This window comes from Jaculus jaculus, chromosome 14 (genome assembly GCF_020740685.1).
Source record: "Jaculus jaculus isolate mJacJac1 chromosome 14, mJacJac1.mat.Y.cur, whole genome shotgun sequence".
Classification (NCBI taxonomy): Eukaryota; Metazoa; Chordata; class Mammalia; order Rodentia; family Dipodidae; genus Jaculus; species Jaculus jaculus.
In genome coordinates this window covers 67,974,119-67,997,544 of record NC_059115.1, presented here as the reverse complement: position 1 = coordinate 67,997,544, position 23,426 = coordinate 67,974,119, and the positions used below count along the sequence as shown (strand labels likewise).

The window sequence follows — 23,426 nt, the reverse complement described above, 5'->3', positions numbered from 1 at the left end:
AGAAAACCAGAATTGGTACTGGAAGGAAGTTTTGGAGCTCTTACGGGGGCACAGCTCCTTATGCATATGCTAGTGACCCTTGTACCCAAAGCTGGCCATTCTTCTAATGATTGTGATCACAATAGTTTTTGCAGCCATGCAAGGGTGGTTAGGAGTCATCCTGTTACATTTTTCTCACCCATTTATATTCATCCTAGGATCACCTGTAGGACTTGGAATCCTATACAGATCTTGGGGAAAAATCTGGGGCTTAAGAGAAAAAATACTGATGAAGATGAAGGGAATGTGGAGAGTTGGGGCAAGGAAGGAAGTGCTAGACAGAGATAGTCAAAATGGTCATGCCTTAAGCTCAAGACAGGCCTGTGTCAGGGTACAGGACACTGTTGTTTGAGGACAAAAGATAGGGATGGACATGGGGAACAGGTGAATTTAACCATACTCCTCTCCATTACAGAAAATGCATAGTCACTTGTAAGTTAGGAATCTTTACTGAGTATTCTGGATTTCAAGAAAACAAAGCATAAAGACGACTCTTGAGCCAACCATGGTAGCAGTGTCTGCTCTCACTGCCTGGTTTTGGGTCACTTTACTCCTAGTGTTTGTGGTTGAACAATGAACCCATTAATTTTAATTCCAACCTTAACGTCTAAGCTAGGAAGAAACCAGCCCATTTGCCAAATAAAATTCAGACTTCCAAGAAAGGTTCTACAAACAATAGAGAACCAAGTTTAGTTGTGGGAGACCTTTTGAAGTCCGCTTGCTTGAAGTCCTTTTCCTTCTCCTGGAAGTCCTCCTGGGCATTCCACATATTTCCAGAATGTAGTCACTGAAACAAAATTTGACTCAGTTATTTGTGCTTCTCCAGATTGTGGGGGGGGGGGGAGGCGGGGTCACAGTTAACTGTACCCAGTTATCTGTACTTCATCTCTGGGGTGCTACTGGGTAAGGCCAAACCAATGATGTGGTTTGGAGGGAGTTAAAGATGGCTTCCTGATGTTTCTGTAGGAAAAGTATCTTCAGGTGAGGGAACAGGGAAAGGGAGGGTGCAATGAGAAGACACCTGTGGGCTAGGGTGTCCCCTTCCTCTTGCAGCATTTGATGGCTCTGTGATAGTGCTTCCCAGGGTGACTTGGGGTTGTAGTGGAACTTTGTGATGGCAAGGCTTTGGGGCGTGGTCTTTCTTACAGCTGGAGCTGCTATTTTGTAAGATTGAAACAGCTGTCAGCACATTCATTACCTGAAGAGCACGATGCCATCTAGGGCCTTCTGTAGAGGATGAGTGCAGAGATTACTGAATGAGATTGGGACAAGTAAACATTTTTTAAAGAACCTGAAGTTGGTAACAGGAGTGTGACAGGAAGACAGTGTAATGCTTGTCTGGTTTTGGTTATCAAGGGGGCTCCATGGTTCAGTAAGGGAGGTCATTAGAGACTTGGTGAAAGGAACTGGTGTCCCCAGATTTACCAAGATCTGGTGCGGTGCAGGAATTTGGACTGACCCATCCTTAATAGGAGTAATTTCTCTGTTCTTTGAACTGTATGTTAAGTGTGTCTGTCCTTAGGACCACTGATACTGCCCTCTAAGTATGTAGACTGGGGTGACTAGATTAAGAAAACATCTCAGGTTCAGCACAGAGTTGAGTGGCAGCCCGGGTGATAAAGAGCATATTTTTCTTTCAAACAGCAACTTCACTTATGTCTGCATTAGGAGTCCCCAGGAGGCTGTTCACCTTCCATTTGGAGGTAGCACACAGAAAAGTCGTTGACTCCAAAGAGGACAGTCTGCTTTGATTTGGGGATTACGTCATACAATATAGAGTCTTGACGTAGAACTCAGAACAGGTTGGCTGTGGTGTGGTGAGCTTTGTTCAAGTCCAGGTGAACTCTGAAGCTGAGCACATAGTTATATTTTAATGGATTGCCGATTTGGGAAGTTTTCTTGAGAAAAAGTCGGAGAATTCATATATTCATTCAGCTCACATAATTAAATGGCAGTGACAAATGTTACAACCCACACCTTTTGAAGAATTACAATTTTTAAAAATGAGTTAATAATGAGGAAACTGGCCCATGGACAGTTGTAAATTGATGGGAAGGTTGTTCTATAAAAATTTAAGAGTGTCTTATACCTTGTGCTTTATTGGTCTGAAAATTTGGATAGCATTTCAGAGAATTATTACTTGTACAAATCTATCTAAGATTGGGTCTGGAAACTCTATTCACTACCTTATATATTTTCTAACTCATTTGCTCTCTGTTTACATTGAGGAGCTGTTACATATTTTCTTTGTCAGTCCCATTCGGTGCTATGCATTCACTGTTAAATAACCCATACACATGTGTTATGCCTAATGCAATTTGTCATTTTAAGGAATTATGAAAGATTAAGATGTTCTTTTGAAACTGTATTCAGTTGATTAAATTAAAAATAAGCTTTTTAAAGCCGGGCATGGTGGCGCACACCTTTAATCCCAGCACTTGGGAGGCAGAGGTAGGAAGACTGCTGTGAGTTCGAGGCCACCCTGAGACTCCATAGTGAATTCCAGGTCAGCTTGGGCTAGAGTGAGACCCTACCTCAAAAAACCTAAATAAATAAACAAAATAAGCGTTTATGTTTCCATTTTACAAAGGTTTTATGACATGTATTTTTGCCTGAGAGATTAATAAACATAAATATTTAGGTACCATTGACAATTTCAGTTAATTTTTATGGCTAGATCCAAGTGATGCCACAAGAATCATTAAGAACTTTTGATACTGAATTAGGAGGGAATATTTATTCAAAATGTTTCACCACATCAAGGTTGTTGGTTTGTCTGTTTGTTTGTTTTTTTTTAACAAGAATATTGGCTACCTCCTAAATGAATAAAGTGTGGTATCTTCATGTGGATTTTTGGTGAGTGTTGCAAAATACGAGGGTAAAGCAATCGAATGCTTTCATGACTCACTCCTGTACTTACTGTGTTGTTTTATCTGTGGGTCAAATGATGGACTCGGTGACAATTTCATAGATGTCAAACCAGAATTTAAACTACAGCATTGCTCTTGCTAGGTTTTTTTTTTTTTTTTTTTAATTTCCTTTCTCTTTTCAAGGCAGGGTCTCACTCTAGCCCAAGAACTCACCCTATACTCCCAGCCTGGTCTTGAACTCACAGCGATCCTTCTCCCTCTGCCTCCCAAGTGTTAGGATTAAAGGCATGTACAACCGTGACCAGCTTGAGCCAAGGCACTTCTCTATGGCAGGGGCAGTATTTCTGTCCCAATGTTTTGTGATATTCACTGTGTTTTAAAATGCCTCTTTGTTCAAAGGGCAGTGATTATTAGAATGCTGTATGCTAGTATACTTTAAATTTTTCATCATTATATATTCTGTTACAGATAATGAGATGGGGCTAGAGAGATGGCTCAACGGTTAAGCTAAGAACCAACTTCGATTCCCCAGAACCTATCTAAAGCCAGATGCACAAAGTAGTGCATGTATCTGGAGTTTGTTTGTGGTGGCTGGAGGCCCTATCATGCCCATTCTCTCTCTCTCTCTCTCTTCTTTCTATCTCTCTTTCTGCTAAATAAATAAAAATAGATAATGAGATAAAACAAATACAGATATGTGTGATATGTATTGTAAAAAATCTTAGTGGATAAATTAGGGCTTAATTCTATTTTACTAAAGTTAGAGAATACTAAAGTTCAAATATACTCGAATGGTTTTTGTTTTCATTCTCTCTCTCTCCTTCTCTGTTCCTCTTTTTTTCTCATTTGTTGAGATAGGGTCTCATTTAGCCCAAGCTGGCTGAAAATGACTTTGAACTCTTGATCCTTCTGTCTTCTCCTTCGTGGTGCTGGGGTTATACAAGTGTGTTGCCATGCCTGCCCCCCCCCCTTTTTTTCCCTTACTGAATTTCTTCCTTTTTACCTCCTGGTAGTTCATTCTACTTCCTTTATTTTATTTCCTAGAATAAAAATAGGACTAACCAAAATTGCTTCTGCGTTTCTTTTTGTTCCATCTTATTTTGGGGGTGGGGTGGGAAGAGAGAGCAATTTTGGAAGTAGTGATTAGGAAAGAATAAAAAGGAAAATTGTGAAATGCAAGTTTTATTTCAATGCTATTTAAAACTTCGTCAATTCATGAGTATTATATATATTAATTGGACAAAATTGGTTTCATCATGATGTTTTCAAGCATGTATGATACTTTTATTTACCCTTTCTCCTATACTTATCCCCTCTCCCTACTCTTTCTTTTGTTTAAAAATATTTTATTTATTTATTTGAGTGAGAGACAGAGAGAAGAGGCAAACAGAAAGAGAGTATGGGTCTCCTGCAACTGCAAACTGCAGACATATGTGCCACTTTGTGCATCTGGCTTCATGTGAGTATTGGGGAATCAAACCTGACTGTTAGGTTTTACAAGCAAGAGTCTTTAATTGCTAGACCATCTCTACAGCCCTCCTCTCTCTACTCTTGTTGATCTTAGTCAATTATCAATTTTTAATTTATTTATTGACAATTTTTATAGATGTATATAATATATTTTTATCATAATGCCCTCCCCTTTACCTTTTTTTGTTATTTTAATTTGAGAGTGACAGAGAGGGAAAGAGGCAGAGAGAAAGAGAGAAAATGGGTGCATCAAGGCCTTCAGCTACTGCAAAAGAACTCCAGATGAATGTCCACGTTGTGCATCTGGCTTACTTGGGTACTTGGGAATCGAGCCTCGAACTGGAGTCCTTAGGCTTCACAGGCAAGCACCTAACCATTAAGCCATCTCTCCAGCCCCCATTACCTTCTTTTTAAAATATGTATTCATTTATTTATTTGCAAGCAGAGAGAGATATAGAGGAAAGAGACAAACAAAGAGAGAATAGGCACACCAGGGCCTATAGCCACTGCAAATGAACCCCAGACGCATGTACCCCTTGTGCATCTGGCTTATGTGGGTCCTGGGCAATCGAACCTGGGTCCTGTGGCTTTATAGGCAAACACCTTAACTGCTAAGCCATCTCTCCAGCCCCCCATTCCCTTCTTTAGATGTCTCTCCTGTTGTCCTGTCCACTGGACACCTTCTTCCCACCTAGTCCCTCTTCTATTTCGACGTGTTTTTGTTTTTTCTTGTATGTGGCGTGACCCTCTGAGAGTTTAATTACGGCTGCCTCCCCGGGCTTGTGAGTAGTGGATCCTGCCAGTGGCTGGCTCTCCTAACCGCCGTGAACTGCTCCTCAGAGTGGGGTGGGAGGCCTGTCGTTACTTGTGCCCGTATCTTTAAGTGTAATATATTTTTAAAATATTTATTTATTTGCAAGGAGAGAGAGAGAAAGAGAGAAATAAAGGCACACCACAGCCCCTAGTCACAGCAAACAAACTCCAGATACATGTATCACCTTATGCAGCTGTCTTTATGTGGGAACTGGAGAATCGAACCCAGGCCTCCAGGTTTGGCAAGCGAACACCTTAACTACCAAGCATTCTCCAGCCCCGAGTATGATTTTTTTTTTTTTTTTTTTTTTGGTTTTTTGAGGTAGGGTCTCACTCTGGTCCAGGCTGACCTGGAATTAACTCGTCATCTCAGGGTGGCCTTGAACTCATGGCAATCCTCCTACCTCTGCCTTCCAAGTGCTGGGATTACAGGCGTGCGCCACCACGCCCGGCTCCCGAGTATGATGTTTTTAAAAGATGCTTTCACAGGTAGAACATTAAATCTTTACTGTATGGTAACTTATTGCAGATTCTGTTCTTAATTCGGAGTATAAGCAGCCCTTATAGAGCTTATGTCCTGGCAGAGCTTACTTTTAGGAGAGAAGTGCCCAAGTTAGTATGCTGTCCTTGAAGCTGTCGGCTTAGGGTCCCAACCCACATCTCTTCCTGCCCTCTAGTGTATTTGCTTGTGTATTTTCTTGATTCATTATGGAGATGTGTTAACCTGTCTCATTTTGTGAAACTGCTGCAAGTATAGTAAATGACGCAGAGCAGTCAGAGTGCCGTGGTCACCTTCGGGCCTTTCAATCCTCAGCTCAGCAGTTTTAATGTAAGGATGTTACAAAGTGCTTTCATTAGTTTAAAAACTAAGTTGTATGCACAAACTCACAGATGTTTCTGATATTAGCCATGATCTGAAATATATGATAGTTTGGGCATATTCCAGCCATAGTGAGATTTTTGAAAGTTTGGGAATGAGTTTTATTTCTTGTGCTTAAATTTTTGTTTTGTTGTGCTTAGCTTTTTCAAGGTAGGGTTTCACTCTAGTCTAGGCTGACCTGGAATTCACTATGTAGTCCTAGGGTGTTGTCAAAGTCATGGTGATCCTCCTACCTCTGCCTCCCGAGTGCTGGGATGCAAGGTGTGCGTCACCATGCCCGGTGTCGTGCTTGGTCCTTTACTAGAGACGTGAGACCGAGTATAAGAAAACTCATTTCATATATATTCACAATTCCTATGAATTTGCCACACTCTCCAGGAAGTGTTGCTTAAGAGTAGAAAACCCTTTCATTCCCACATCTACTTTAATTCTGGTGTAGGTAGTTTCTTCTGGTTCCCTCAAGCAAATGTAATGAATAATAATAACTTATTATTCATGCTTTCATCTTAGATGAGGAAGTAAATAAGTAAATATGATTTGTGTGTGGAGCTGAGATAGATCAAAAGGGTAGTCTTACCACAGAGCTAGGAGATAATGGTACCTCACCTGGCTTCAAGACCTGCGCTTTACAGGCATCAGGGATGCAAATAAACATGTCTGTACGAGAATGTGTAGTTATGTCCAGTTATCTTGTCATGTTTCCTCACAGGAAACTTAATAAGCTGCTTACTAATTAATTTGTATTTCTGCTTGTGACTGACATCTTATTATTATCGTTGGTTTTTTTTTTTTTTTCTGAATGAGTGAAACTTGGCAGCAGCGTTTGGCAGCGAGCGTCTCTTACGAGCTCTGTAATTTACCTCCCTTCTTCCACACTGCCATGAGTCTGAATCTGTTGGTATTTTTTTTCTGCACAGAGATAAGATTTTGAATTTCTGAAACTTAAAGACCAATCAGTGAGAAGAAAGACATGAAAGCAGCCGTTGGCCATGTGGTACTGTACCGGGTGCGTCCCATGGGAACAAAGTAGAGGCTGCCTCCCATCGGAATACGTTGTTGGGGAGCATGGCAGTAAAGAGAGGGTCTTTTCCAGAGCAGTGAATTGGAGCATGTATTCCTGTATTCTGTCCCAGGATGGTTAAAGAAGCACACATGGTATGTTCTGAGAGAGAGGTGCTACATGTTTAGTATTCTGTTTTCTAAATGGGTAGGACTGTTTGGTGGGCTCCATATTTAAAAAAAAAAAAAGTCCATGCTTATTTAGCCAGGAGCTGTTAATTATGTACAGCAGATATGTTTAGAAACTTATCTGAGCCTGCAGTGTATATCTCTACACTTGGGTAGCTGAGGCAAGAGGATCTCCAGTTTGAGACCAGCCTGAACTTCATAGTGAGACATTGTCACAAACCAACCAACCAGAAGCAGTGAACCAAACATACGTGCCCATCAAAACCCAAGCCCACCCACGCTGTGCATGATGTGTGTGCTGCTCGAGTCGTCATCTAGTGGTGTGTCTCACCTGCTTGATCAGAAACTTCTGAAGTCGGGCTGGAGAGATGGCGTAGCAGTTCCGGCTCTTGCCTGCAAAGCCTCAGTGCCTAGGTTTGATTCCTCAGTACCCACGTAAGCCAGATGCACAAGTGGTGCATGTGTCTGGAGTTGGTTCACTGTGGCTGGAGGCCCTGGAGTACCCATTCTCTCTCTTTCTTCTCCTCTTTCTCTACCTCCCAAGTGCCGGGATTAAAGGCATGCGCCACCACACCTGCCAACTTTTTCCTTTCTCTGTAAACCTTCCCATAGCAAATGAATAATTCTAGAAGACTTTTTTTGGAACAGGGTTTTGCTGTGCAGGCCTGAAACTCGTTATATCGACTGGGTTAGCTTCAAACTTGCAGTGATCCTCCTGTCTCTGCCTCCCAAGTCCTGGAATTACAGGCGTGAGTCACTAGCGAAATGTATTTAATGATCCTTTGCCAGATTTCATACCCTGTGCTGTGTACAGAAAAGGCAATGTCAAATAAGAGACCATCTCAGAGTTTGAGGGGAGGATTATGACATGTGAAGAGGAATCCATTTCTCTGAAAAATGTTCAAAAGCAAAATGGAAGAGTGACCCAATATTTTCTTTCTCCATTGCTCGTCTTATGTGCTTATTTCATGGCTGGAGTGCTGCTCTCTGTTTGCAGCCCAGCTGGTGCACTGAAATCAGTTCTCTTCCTGCAGGGCTGCAGGGCCTTTTAGGGAACCTGTATGGGACACTTTCCCCTTCATTAGAGAGCCACCAAAGCAATTCCCAACCCAGTGAAACTTACCTTTGAAAGGGAATTTTCTGGTATCCCACAGAGTTGGTAAGAAGGCATGAATTTTTCTCATATAACTTTTCAAGTAGCTTTATAAGAGATTAAAGGAGGCGAAGCTGCGTTAGCTTTTCATCAGCTCAGGCCAGCTAGAGACCCTGCCTCAGGGAATCAAGTGGAGAGCAGTCAAAGGAAGCCCCTCAGTGTCAACCTTTGACCTCCATGCATATGCTCACGCTGCACACCTGCACCTCTGCCCATGTGAACACACAAACAGGTGTATACCATACCTATATACATATGCAAAACAATTCCATATCTTCCTCCCCTTCTTATTACATAGAAATAAATAAAGCCACAGTGACATAACACATTCAACAGATTTTGAGACGAGTTGTCCAAGATCCTAGTGCTGGCATGGTTAGCTCTGGTGAGAACTCTGCCTGTGTGCAGGCAGCCGTCCTGTGTTCCCACTCAGTTACCTGCACGTGGAGAGGGAGCCAGCTTGGGGCCCTCCTCCTCCTCCTCCTCCTCTTGGAAGAACACCTCTTCTCTCAGACTTGGACCCTTCTCGGATGGCCTCACTAAACCTTAATTACCTCCTTAAAGTCTCTGTCTTCAACTACAGCACATTGTAGGACCAGGCCTTCAACAGATGAATTTGAGGAGGATGCAATTCGCTCCATAACAGGAGCCTTCTCTTTGCACAGTTTGTGTCTAGAAACCTCAGGGAGAAGAGATTGTGTTTTACCAAAGGGGTAAATTACTAGAAGTTATATTTGTACCTGGAGATGCCCCAAAAAAGCACATATGGTTAATTTCTATTTTGACCCAGGTGTCCAAGATGAACCAAAACCTTTGTGCCATTCCTCTCTTGCTATGGAGCGGTCTTCTGCATTTGGTTTTATAAGTTGTATATTACTTTTTTATATTTATATCTGTGCCTTCTATATTTAGCTACTTTATATATTTATTCTGTTTGTGTTTTCAAACAACATACTGGGATTGGCATGCCTAAATCTAGATATCTAGAGAGCTTAGGAATTTTCTTTAAAGGCAGAGTTATACTTCTTAACTGTTTTGTTAGCAAGAGCCCTTTTATATTCTTAAAAAATATTCTGGGCTGGAGAGATGATGGTAAAGGCACTTGCCTACAAGGCCCAAGGACCCAGATTTGATTCCCCAGAACCCATGTGAGCACAGCATCTGGAGTTCGTTTGCAGTGGCTAGAGGCCCTGGTGCGTCAATTCTTTCTCTTATAAATAAATAAAAATAAAAATTTCTAAAAAATGTTATTGCTAAGGGCCTTTATTTGTTTTAGTAAAATATTTAGATAATTACTGTATTATAAATTAACACAGCAATTTTTAAATATTAGTTTATATAATAACCCTTTTATCTATATTACCATAAATAATATTTTCATGAAAAGTACTATTTTCCAAAACAGAAAGATAAGTGCAGAGTTATAATTCATATTTGCAATTCTCCTTAATGTCTGACCTTTCAGATTTACATCTGTATTTACTATGTTGTAATGTCATGTATCATACATGACATGTGAAACTGTTCTGTACCACTTTATGAGAACGAGAATGGAGATCTAAAATAGCATCTTATTATGAAAATACCACATAGCTATACCACATCTTGTGAATTGTTATTCTAAACATTAAATCAACCTTGTTTGGAAGCTGGAGAATAACTCAGACATCCACAGCAGGCAGAAAGAGGAGCTGTTAGATGGGGTAGTCATTTCTGAGGCCGATCCCCACTGCAGAGGCATAAAGGCTCAGGCAGACAGGTCTGACCAGCTGCATTATCAGATGCCTTGCTTATTGGAGAGTTCCCACACCCATTTGTTTCAGCGTTGGATGTTTCTGAAGTGGGGAGGACACAGATTTATTTTTCAAACTAATCATCTTTTAAGAATTTATGTTTATCCTTGCTTCTGTTTATGCCTAAAGGGTTTTCAGCATTTACAGACTTGTGACTAACTCACCCATAGTAGAGATGTATTATTTAATTTTTTTTCAACCCTTTGCTGAGTTCTTAAATTGAAGGTTTCTGAGGCTAAGTTCAATTTTTTATACTTGTCCTGATTTGAGGACCCAGGAGTGGATGATAATATAAACTCTTTGTCCCTTACCTTCCCTTACAGTCATCTAGACCTTGAAGAGAAGTAGTCATCTCTCGTCTTGTCTCTCTGGACCATAAGTGACTAGAATTGATCAGTGTTCCTAAATTTTGCTTGGGGCCTAGCCAGGTCAGTTGGGACCGTCCTGTGGGGTTTGACTAGAACAGAGAAGGTAATTTGTAATTAGCTTGTTTGTCAAAACTAGTTTGTTTGGCTGCTAGTGGGAGAGGAAAGCACGTCGAGTGAGCTACTTACTGATTTCCATCTTCAGTTTTCTCCACCTAAGTCAGCTCATTCCTGGCTGACATTTTGTGTGTGTGTAAAATGCTGGGAAGGTGTAAGCACAGAGCAGGTCTCATCACCCACAGAAGGACTGGACTTCTTTTACAGCAAACTTAATAGAAGAGTTTCGGATATAAGGCACGTAAATGTCCAAGTTACTAATTTGTTCGTTCCACCGTCAGCTACTAGCTACACTGCTGCCATCCACATTTCTTTCTCACACAAATAGCAGGCCATGTAAGGTTCAGTTATCTCGTAGAATAAAATGGGATAGAGAGGGGCAGTTGTTCCTCATACTGGCTTCCCTTCTATGGAACATAATACATAGCTCAATAATATTTTCCATATCTAGTGTCTGGTTCCTATATTTTTAGGACCCATATGTGTTTTAGTTATTGGTTTGAAAGTGTTCTCTTGCCAAATTGTATTTTGTTATTTTATTTTTTACTAAACTATTTACGGAACACAAACCAGATCTATGCCTTAGTTTTTATAAGCTATATCTTATACCCCAGTTGTGTTAATAGGAGTTAATACAAAAGTATTTGTGTGGCATAGCTGTAAAAGTTATTTCTTATTCTGAAACTGTAGTCCTTACTAACCAATATTTGTCACTTTATGCTTGTCTTTATTGTTAAGGTTAAGGAATACTCACCAGATAATTAAAAATATTTGTCAGTTCTTTGCCTGTCAGACACATTGCAGAATAAATACAATTGTTGCTGGTTTATGTTCTGTATTGGTGTGGTCAGAGCAGGACTGCCATGGACTTAAAGTGCTCTAGAGATACTAGTATTGTGTTATGGTATGATAACAGGCACGGTGAAGTTTAGTTTAGGTTGTCAGTATCATTCTAAAACTGCGTTCTTGCTACAATAAGCTGCTGTGGCAAACTGTGATCAGATGTAAGCATGTGCATTCTGGACTCTGGCATGGTTCAGCTGAGTTGCATACACTTAGAGGGTACAGCACTCACCCTAACCCACCCATTCAGAGCATCTCAAAATACCCACTAAGACGCATAGACATTTAGCTCCCCTCTTTACTTTCACTCGGCAGACTTTGATGGTTGCTTTGTGAGAGTTGACTGTAAGCAACTGGGAAGCAGAGATCTGGAGCCAGCTTGTGAATATGTAGCCGCTGTTCAAATGAACAAGCCTCTCTAACTGACTTTGTAAGATTAAACTCAGACTAAAGCACAGCAAATTATATTTGACATTTTCTAAACTTAAAGTCAAGACAAAACAACAGCAATTAAAAAATAATATATATATATATAAGGGCTGCAGAGATTGCTTAGTGCTTAAGGCTCCTGCCTTTGCAAAGCCAAAAGACCCAGGTTCAAATCCCTAGGACCCACATAAGCCAGATGCACAAGGTGGTGTATGCATCTGAAATTCATTTACAGTGGCTGGAGGCCCTGGTGTACCCATTCATTTTTTTCACTTTCTCTTTTTCCCCTCCCCCAATAAATAAATAAATATTTTAAAAAACAAAAGATAAAAAATTTTACAACTAACCCTTCGCTCCCCACGTGGGCCCATTGTGAAGGTTTCTTAAAGTGGAGGAGGAAGGCAGGCAGTATGAGAGAGATGCAGTGTGAAAAGGCTCAGTGGCCATTGCTGGACTGGAAGATGGAAGTAGGGCAGAATCAAGGAATGCAAGAAGTTTCTAGAATCCGGAAGGTACAGAAATGGATTCTTCCCAAGAGCCACCAATAAACCCATGGCACTGTTAATACCTTGATTTGGGCCCACTGAGACCTATTTTGGACTTTTTACCTCTATGCGATGATTTGTATAGTTCTACGCTTTTAAGTGTTATTAGAGCAACGTATGGCCTGAATGTAGAATATTCCCTGTGGGTGCATGTGTTTGAACCCATGATCTTCATATGGTGGTTGTTTTGGGAGGTTAAAGCCAAGGCTCTTAGATGGTGGATGGTGGTCAGTAGGGAGAAGACTTTGAGGGTTAAAGCTCTACTTCACTTCTAGAACTGTTCTCTACAGCCCAACTGCCAAGATGTAACAGGATATATTGCAAGCTTCCACTGCCCACTTCCAAACCCATGCCAGGTGCCATGCCTTCCCTGTGTTAATGCCATGATGGACAGGCCTGCTGAGCCAAAAATATATCTGCTTGTTTTTGTTTTTTGGTTTTTCAAGATAGGGTCTCACTTGCCCAAGCTGACCAGGAATTCACTGTGGAGTCTCAGGGTGGCCTCAAACTCACAGTGATCCTCCTACCTCTGCCTCCGCTGCCATGCTCGGCTATATCTGCTTTTAAGTGGGTTTCTGTGAAGTGTTTTGTCACAGAAATGAGTAAAGTAACTCACAAAGTGGCAGTATTCACCTAATACACTTGGCTGAATTTGGTTTTGATCTGTTCTACCCATACGCTGTCAGCTGATTGTGCGGCAGGCTTTGCAGACGTGTTGACACGTTGGGGCTCCTCTCCTGTGACTGTGCCTCTGGCATTCCTTCACTGAGCAGCCTGCAGGGGCCACGCTTCCTGGTTCCTCCTCGTAGAAACAGGACTCTGGTATTTTCCCTAATTGGCTCTGCCACACTTCTCTGTTACCAGTTCTTGTCCCGAGGGCATAGTAGACAAAGAACTATGTTAAAGTTGGCACTCATCCCCATGTAGATTGCTTCACCATGTTTTGTCAGAATTTTCTGCCATAAAGGTGAAGTGAACTGTGGAAAACTGATGTAATGTCAGGGCAAAATCTGTGTACATTCATAATCTTCCCAGCCTCTTAAGAGTTGTCTCACACCTAATTCAAGAACAGTTTTAGTACCTTCTCTTATTGAATTTTTCTAAAAATTTCAACAAACTTCTCAAAATAGGTTTCTTCATCTGTTTCATAAGCTAGTTGAATTACCTAATAGCTATACCAAGTAAGACTGGAAATGTCACAGTGAACTTTGGGTATATTCCTAACTATACTTGAGCCCAGAATAGTTTCTACAACATTGATTTTTTTCTTTATAATTAGCTTATAGTTAGTGTAAATGTCACTTTATTTTTTAAATATCTTATTTATATTTATTTATTTGACAGAGAAAGAGAGAGAGAGAATGGGCACACCAGGGCTTCTAGCCACTGAAAAGGCACTCCAGACGTGTACGCCCCCTTGTGCATCTGGCTAACGTGGGTCCTGGGGAATCTAACCTGGGTCCTTTGGCTTTGCAGGCAAGTGCCTTAACCGCTAAGCCATCCCTTCAACCTCAAACATCACTTTATTTTTGTCCAGATACTCTGTGTATAGAATTAAAAGATGTGAATGGGGTGATTTTTAACACGACTCATGATGATATCCTTGGTCAGTTTACCCAGATAGCCTGTAAGTGTACTCACCTAATTTATGAACTGATGAACTCTTTAGCTTTTGATAAAGTTTGGACTCTGTTTTTATTTGGTTCTTCGTTTCGGTGTGCCAATAATGAAGGCCAGGCATCATGTCTGCTAGGCAAGCACTGTGCCACTGAGCTATGCCCCAGCTCCAACAAGGTGATTCTTTTGAAAACAACTTTTGAGGAATTTTGTAGTAGATACGATTTTTTAAATATGGTTTTAGTGTTCATTTATTTTTTATTTGGGGGAGAGAGAGAGGCAAAGAGAGAGAAAGAGGAAGAATGGGCGCACCAGGGCCTCCAGCCACTGTAAACTCCAGATGCATGTGTTCCTTTGTGCATCTGGCATACATGGGTCCTGGGGAATTCAACCAGGATCCTTTGGCTTTGCAGGCAAATGCCTTAAGCACTAAGCCATCTCTGCAGCCTCCTAGTTTTAGTTTTAGATTTTAAAAGTTGATTAGGGCTGCAGAGATGGCTTAGTAGTTAGAGTGTTTGCCTGTAAAAACCAAAGGACCCAGGTTTGATTCCCTGTTACCTACATAAAGCCAGATGCACAAGGTGTCACATGTATCTGGAGTTCATTTACAGTGGCTGGAGGCCCTGGTGCGCCTCATGAGAATTTTTTATGTATTTCAAAATACAATTTTTATATATGGCTCTAATAGCAAAGACAGTAATAAATATACATATTGAGCCATTTTAATCTAACTTACTTTTAAAATTTATCTGTTCTATATAAACTTTATGAAATAACTACTTTTTAAGTAGAAATAGTAACTATCTGATAATATAAACCATGATCAAATTGGGTTTTAGTTGAACTTATAAATTCCCAGAGAATTCTAGGGGTTATAAACACCCTGTGAAATTCAGTGTTACCAATAAATCTGTTGAAACTTGAAATTGATGTACCAAGCATACTGGCTCAGAGCACTGACACAAGAGAGGAAGGTCAACATGACTTGGAGACCAGCCTGAGCTAAAAGTGATATCCTGTCTCTGTGAAACAGAGCAAAAGCAATAAAATCAATGCAATATAATTTACTATAAGTTATTTTTATTATTATAAGAATTCCGCATGCCTGTGTCTCCTTGTGCATCTGGCTTACATGGGCAATGGGGAATTGAACCTGGGGCCATAAGCTTTGCTGGCAAGCACCTTAACCACTAAGCCATCTCTCCAGCCCTCACTATAAATTTTAAGTTGCAAAGTGAACTGCACTTTAGGGGAGTTGGCTAAATTCTGGGGAATTGGCTAAGAAGTGTCATTAAAATGTACACACACAGCATGTGTACACGCGCATATCTCTTTCCACCATAGAATTCTGTGTCCCCCCCCAAATATCAGTATAATAATTGATTTTTTTCTTCAGTGATGATAATATGTTTGGACTAGTACTTTTTAAGTTTTTTAAATTATTTTTATTTATTTGAGAGTGACAGACAGAGAGAGAATGGGTGCTCCAGGGCCTCCAGCCACCGCAGATGAACTCCAGATGTGTGCACCCCCTGTGCATCTGGCTAACATGGGTCCTGGGGAATTGAGCCTTGAACTGGGGTCCTTAGGCTTCACAGGCAAGTGCTTAACTGCTAAGCCATCTCTCCAGCCCTGGACTTTTAAGAGATGGGAAATAATAAAATGTTCTTAAAATGTTTGCAATAAAATCATTTTAATTATTAGTAAGTACGTAGAATTTTGCCACTTAGGCCAAAAGCTTTTCTGTTAGAAAATTACAGTCTCATACCAAATGCTTCCTTTTACTATACTAGAAATCAACTGATACTATGAGGAAAAACAAACAATGGAGAGACCTTTTTCAATCAAGTATAGTACATGAAAAATCTCTAAAAATATGTTTTCCCCCAAATCATTCCCAGTCTCCGTTTTGCCAGAGATCAGTGGGGAATTTTGTTGCTTAGTCTTGAACCACAAATTTATCTGTTTCTGCTGCGATTTTTTTTTAAATTTTTTTTATTTATTTATTTGAGGGCAACAGACACAGAGAGAAAGACTGATAGAGGGAGAGAGAGAGAATGGGCACGCCAGGGCTTCCAGCCTCTGCAAACGAACTCCAGACGCGTGCGCCCCCTTGTGCATCTGGCTAACGTGGGACCTGGGGAACCGAGCCTCGAACCGGGGTCCTTAGGCTTCACAGGCAAGCGCTTAACCGCTAAGCCCTCTCTCCAGCCCTAATTTTTATTTTAAAAAGAGCAAGCCAGCGAGAGACAGTGACAGAGAAGGAGGAAGAGAGTTGGCGCACCACATCCTCAGCCAATGGGGCTCCAGACACTTCCGCCACCTAGTGGGCATGTGCGACCTTGCACTTGCCTCACCTTTGTGTGTCTGACTTACATGGGATCTGGAAAGAGGTCAGACATGGGTCCTTAGGCTTCACAGGCAAGCGCTTAACCGCTAAGCCATCTCTCCAGCCCTTCTGCTGCGATTTTTACTGTTGTGAGTTGCTTTTGAAATATTGAGGATTCATTTTATGTAAAAATAAAAATTCCTTTAAAAATTGAATTCCTAGAGCCGATGTGGTGGCACACATCTTTAATTTCAACGCTCCAGAGGTTGAGGTAGGGGGTTAGCCATGAGTTCAAGGCCACCCTGAGACTATGTAGTGAATTCCAGGTCAGCCTGGGCCAGAGCGAGACCCTGCCTTGAAAAACAACCACCACCACCAAAAAATTCCTATAGCTCTTTTTAAAGGAATGGGACTATTTGAAGTAGTGAGGAATAGTAACATTATGTAGGCTTGCTTTGTTGATGAATATTTGAACGATTCTGAAATATTGTACTATTGAAAATAATTCACTTTAAAAAAGTTGTCTGCCTTTCAAAAGCAAATGACTTCTCTGAGGTTGCTTAACCATTTCCTGTGAGTCTGGGAAAGGAGCTGTTTTCAGACTCACGCTGCTCAGGCTAGGTAGAACTCAGCTCAGCAGAGCGGCTGAGGGTTGAACCTGGTTACGGTTTCACTTCCATATTTCTGTAGAGAATTCAAATTTTAAACATTAAAAAGATCTTTTTGTTTGCTGTCATTTTTAATAACTAGCTGAATATCTTTGAATAGCAATTGTTTTATGCATAAAATATCAGAAGTTCTCTTTAAAAGCTTTTGAATGCCAGTGACATCTTTCAAAAGCATCTAGTTTTCTAACAGGAAGAAATGAAGTTTCAGTACAAGGGACGTAACCGCAGAGAGAGGGAACGCCCCCCCCGCCCCCCCCCCCCCCCCCCCCCCCGTCTGTGATGGAGCGATGCTGCAGCAAGAGTAGTGGACGAGCAAGCATCGTTTTTTTGAATATCTATGAAGTGCTTGACTGATCTGGAAAGTTGTGGAAACCAAAAAGTCAGCGCCTGGCACTCTGTGGTTTTGTATGTCTCTCCTGTGGGTGGAACTAGCCTTTTGTAGCTCTTTGAAACCACTTAGCTGACCCTGCTCTGAGGCTACATGAATATGAAACGTTTCTCTGACACTGGGGACCCGGTTTGATAGTCCTGGGTGATTTGAAATCCCAAATTCATGTCATGCAGTAAGGAAGGGTTTAGGCACTGAAATCAAACATGTGGGTTTAAAACTTGCTGTTTACTTACCTGAAGGCTTTTGTTTGTTTGTTTTGTTTTTGAGACAAGGACCCATGTAGCCCAGGCTGGGCTTCAACTTGCTAGGTAGCTGAGGATGAAGTTAAACTCCTGATCCATCTTGCTTCTATCTCCCAAGGGTTGGGATTACAGTCATTCTCCACCATGCTTGGTTCTTTTAACCTCTGTAAGCCTCACCTCTTCACTTGTGAAATGTAGGGATCAAATGAGATGCAGATACAGAAAGCTGTAATTGTTAAGTACTTACTGTGTGCCTCGGTTGTGTCCTGCATGCCGTAATTCTAATAGCTCAATGATATGAGAAGCCAGCTACTCCCAGCGAGGTGGCTGTAGTGTTATGTTCCCCAAATGGGTACTTTCATTCATGCTGTTGACAAGTGAGCAAACTGATGTTGGAAGGGTGAGATAACTTGCCTTGTCTTGCACAGGAAATGGCTGAGGATCTGGTTCCAGGGTTTGTGGATACTCCCCTCTGTCTCTGTTGCTCAGTCCAGTGTTGTAGTCAGTTCATGTTTCTGGGTTGAACATACAAACCAGAGACAGTTATGAGAGGAAGGGGTTTATTTCAAGCTTGCAGATCGGGGAAGTTCCATCAGATGACGGAAGAAGCTGGCTCCCATTCATCAATGCAAGCAGAAAGACACCACCCAACAGCACAAGCAGGCACAGCCAGAGCTCGAAACCTCTCTGCAAAGCTTCAGGCTGGAATTCAGATCCCCCCCAGTGACACCCCCCGCTGTAGCAGGAGTCGGCCTGCTAGGGGCTGAAGCTACAAACCCAGTTTTAATAAAACACCTCAGTCTATGGGGGACATGCATTCCGACTGTCACATGTGAAAGAGCCCTCAGTGATGGTTGTGGTGGTATTAAGGCATTGTTGATGACAGTGTTCTTCAGTGTTAGATCGGTTCTGTGCTGGGATCCCAGGCACTGCTTCATCACATCTGTTGAGGGAATAGAAATCTATGAAGTTGTGTACATCAGAGTCCTTAGGGTTAGTAAAAAAGCCTATAGCTACACACAGGGATTTCTCTACAAAGAGTGCCTAGTGCTCTGCCCTCTTTTCGGTTCTGTGAAGTCTAAAGTAATCATGAGGACTTGCTTATGTCCCCATTCCTGCAGAACTGTAGATCGCATATATTAAGTTTTCCTTTAGGGACAAATTGGTCTATAAGTACAGTTCAGAGGCCTTAGGTATAGCTCAGTGGCAGACAACAGGAGGCCTGGATTGAATTCCTACCACCACCATAAAAATTTTTTACATGAAAACCTCATTGAAATAGCGATAGTAATACTGTGTAAGGAATAATGAATAAGGAATAAGGATAATGAATCACTAGGCAAAACAGCAACTTAAAACAACAACCATCTTCTTTTGTTCATGATTCCTCAGGTCAACAGTTGGATTGGGCTTAGCTGAGTGTTTCTTCCTCTGATCTTACCTGCGGTCACTCTTAAATGGTCATGGGTGAGCAGCTTGACTTGGGGCTAGGTGCTGGGAATTGGCTTGATGTGTCTATCCATGTGGACCAAATAGTTGTAGGCATTCCATGAGTCCTTGGTATCAAAGAATATTTTACAAATGAAATGAAGAACTTTGGTTAAGACTGGGGAAGTGGCTCTGGCTAAAGGCACTTGCTTGCAAAACCTGCTGGCCCAGGATCAATTCCCTAGTACTCACGTAAAGCCAGGTACAAGTGGTGCAAAAGTCTGGAGTTGGTGTGTAGCAGCAAGAGGTCCTGCTTGCTCTCCCCATACACATATGCAAGCAAGTAAATAAACAAACAGAATATTGGTTAATGTGGAGTTTTGTTAAGTAGTCATAAGTTAGGAGAACTTCCATCTTCTTTGGAGAGGCAAAAATTTCTTCGCTTTCTAAAGGTGTAATGTTTTTTCCCTTTTTATTCTTATTTTCCAATTATGGTTTGTGTTACACTACAGGTGTCACTTTGTTTCTCTTTGACCCTTCTCCTTAAATTCTGTATCCTCGATGCATGATTCTTTTTGTGATACAGTTCTTGTTTCTGTCTGATAACTCTGTGGACATTGAGACATTTCTCAGTAGAATTACTTTTTTCTTTTGTCTTAAATGTTCTATTCATAGATGTTAAAACAATATGTTCCAGGACTAAGAAGTTAGCTCAGTCAATGAAGTGCAGGTCTTGCAAGCATGAGTACCTCAGTATGATTCCTAGTTCCTATGTGAATGTGGGCCTTTTGCAGCATGCACCTGTCATCCCAGAAGAGGCAGAGGAGACAGGAGGATCCCTAGAGTTCATTGGGCAGCCATTCCAGTCTATTCAGTGAGCCCCACGCCAGAGACTGTGTCTCAAAATAAAAACAAAGTAGATGGCATACCTGAGGATGAGCCCCAAGGTTGTAGTCTGGCCTCCTGCACGACCCCCCCCCACACACACACAAGGACATGTATGCATACCACACACACACAAAAACGAGTTTCATAGATATAGGATTAACTAGTAGTTCATCCTTTTGTACCTCTCCTGTACAGAAATTTTACTTCTGCCCATAGGACTGTAAAAGTACAGAAATTAGGGGCTGTGAGTAGACTAAATATAATTCAGTAGAGAATTTGGAGATGGTAGAAAATGCACTGCTGTTTCAACATTTGAGTTTGGTAAAGCATATTTGATGTTATGAAATGCTGTCCTTTAGATTATCTTAGCCAGAAAAGTTGAAGATTGTGTAAAGTTAAATTGCTTCCTTACAAATTATAGCTGTCCTCAGATATCTCAGTTTTATTGTATAATAAGGCAAATGAGCATGACTAGGTAAATGTGATACTTTGGTATGTTGGGAACATTAGATGCATCTTTAGTTAGGGAGATCATTTGGCAAGTCCCTTGGAAGTCAGATAAATTAAAATACAAAATGTGTAGATTAAAATTGCTAAGAAGCAGATAATACCAGAAGTTCTATGGTCACTGAGGTCCTATGAAAACACTTGCTCTATCTGATCCTAAAAGACAGCAAGAGTCCAGAGTTGAACCTTTGGTGTTTATGGGGCTCAAGGAAGAAGTGAGATTTCTAGACTTCTCATTTTTATGAATTTGTCGCTAATGTGAAGCACTGTCTTTTAAAGTAAAAGTATGAGGGAGGAAATTATTATGAATCTTGAAGGGAAATAATAATATACTTGGCAAAAAATTTGGAGGTTTCTACCTAATATAATAGCAGTGAACCCATTATTAATTTGATACTTTATAGTATATAATGTATTATGACCCACTTACCTTACCCTATAATAATCTTCGGTAGACAGTTACCCCATTTTTCCTATGTAGAAAACTGAAGTGCCAACATACACCAAGTGGTAGAGACAGAAATAGATTTCCTAGGTTCCTTTGTGCTATACCAATGCCTCATAAGCCATGGCCAGTTTAAATTATATGCCAGCCTTGTGGAGAGAAGAGGAAGTGTAGTGTATGGTCTCAAGTATTATTATCCAGTGGCAATGAAATGCAATGACTCTATTTAAGCCCTGAAATATTAGTAAGCCCTGCTTAAGACTCACAGGTGCTAGAAGGAGCTCATTAATTACATAACTAGCAGATGAATTCTATCGTAGTCCAAGCGTCAGCAGGTCTGGATTCGGCCTTTGAAGAATTAGCACATGGGCCAGCGCCGATTTTCATGAATTACTACTTCACTTTAGGGTGCTGGGAACTGCTCCTTTGTGGAGAGAGGAGGAAGTGTAGTCTCTGAAAGTCTTACTTGGTTGTGAATATTTTTATGTCCTATGTTCATGTCTTTATTGCATCCTTTCATCTTTCTGACAGGTATCTTTATTTTTATAGTGTACTTTTTTCAAGTCTTTTGACAATTTCCTGCACATACATATTATGTTTTTTGTGTAAAATACGGATTTGTTTTCTTGGTTTCCCTTTTAGTCCTTCTTGAATTGTTAGCATAAGAAGCTGAACTTCGTCACCAGCTCTTTGAAGCTTGGGTGGTAACAGTCACCCCTGAATATATTACATCTTGATCATGTGAATTCCACATCCCTCTCTCTCATGTCCCCACAGTCCTGCTGTGCTCCTTTTTCTTCCCACCACTTACCAGTGACTGTACCAATGAAGAGAACGACTCCCCCAACAACCGTTGTCGTTAGCTCCTCAGGGAAAGGTGGGACCTCATAGCCCCTCCTCTGTCCAGAACAGAATATCCCATCATGTGAAAGATCCACATCTGCTGTGAGTTCATGCATGCAGTGGCCTCATGTCTAAATGAGAGTTTCATGGGGCTTCTCCCTATCCTCCACCATTACATTACATTCTTTCTGTTCCCTTTTTAAAAAAAAAAACAAAACAGCATTTTCAAATTCATTTGTTTTTGATTCCTGTCTTCTCAATTCCCCTCTCCCTGTATTTTCTTTCCTTCTGTTACAATTGTATGCATCCTTTTGCCCATCCCTTCCCCTCTTCCAGCTGTTTTCTTTATATTCCTGGTGACCGTTCTGTGTTTATAGGTTTTATCCACATTTCCCCAATGTATGCACACCTACTGATATTGCAAGTTAAGACCTCCATATCAGAGAGAACATGCAGTTTTGCTCTTTCTGAGTTTGAGTCACTTAATATTCTTTCCAGATCCATCTACTTTCTTGCATGTTTCATTTTCAGTGGTGCTGGATAGAATTTCTTTGTATATTTGTACCACCTTTTCATTATCCATTATCTGTTGTTGGACGTCTAAGCTGTTTTCAAATCTTGCATATTTTAAGTAGTGCTGTATTAAACATGGATGTGCAAATATCTCTAGTGGTGTGATCTTTAGGATATATGCCCAGGGATGGTATGACTAGGTTGTTTAGGAGATCTGTTTCTATCCTTTTGAGAAACCTCCATACTGATTTCCACAACGTCTGTATTAGTTTGACCTCCTACCAACAGTGGATGACGGTTGCTCTTTCCCTGCATCCTCCTCAGCATTTCTTGTCTGTTTTCTTGATGATAGCCATTGTAACGGGTAAGATGATAATCTCAAAGTTGTCTTAATTTGCATTTCCCTAGTGGCTGGGGATGTGGAACATTTTCTTAAGTACTTGGTGGCAATTTACTTTTCTTATTTTGTGAGTGTGTTCAGTTCATTAGCTCATTTGGTGATTGTCAATTAATTTTTTTGGTTTAATTTTTGTATTTCTATGTAAACACTGATTATTAGCTTCCTGTCTGGAGTACTGGTGACAAATATTTTCTTCCTTTCTGTAGTCTGTCTGTTCACTTTGCTAATGATTTCTTTTGCTGTGCAGAAATGTTTTAATTCATACAGTCCCATTTACTGATTCTTGGGGACTCTTTCCTGTGCTGTTGGAAGTCCTTGCTTATTCTTATATCCTATATATAATAGGGAGCATACCCCTATTCTTCTCTGTAGCACTTTCTGTGTTTTGGTTTTAGATTGAGGTCCTTGCTCCATTTTGACTTGATATTTGTGCTGGGAAAGAGGTGTGGATCTGCTTGCATTCTTAAGCAGGTGGATATCCAATTTTTCCAGCACCATTTGTTGAATGAAGGTGTTTTTTTTTTTCATTGAATATTTTTGGTCCATTTATCAAAGATTAGGTAGGCAAATTACTGTGGCTTAATTTCTGGACCTTGTGTTCTGTTTCACTGCTCTGAATGTCTGTGTGGTGCTCTCACCACGCTGTCTTC

The 23,426-nt window shown here is 40.9% G+C and overlaps 1 protein-coding gene across 7 annotated transcripts in view; it reads left to right on the top strand.

Annotated features, from left to right (window-relative positions):
• The window catches only part of LOC101611160 (leucyl and cystinyl aminopeptidase), a 105,754-nt gene that overhangs the window by 5,682 nt on the left and 76,646 nt on the right, over window positions 1-23,426 (top strand). The window contains exon 1 of one of the 7 annotated variants that reach the window (XM_045134465.1): window positions 7,211-7,227. The exons of the other annotated variants lie outside the window; for them this stretch is intronic. The gene's annotated coding sequence lies outside the window, so the exon portion shown is untranslated. Of the gene's footprint in view, window positions 1-7,210; window positions 7,228-23,426 lie in introns of those variants that run through there. 7 annotated transcript variants of the gene reach the window in all.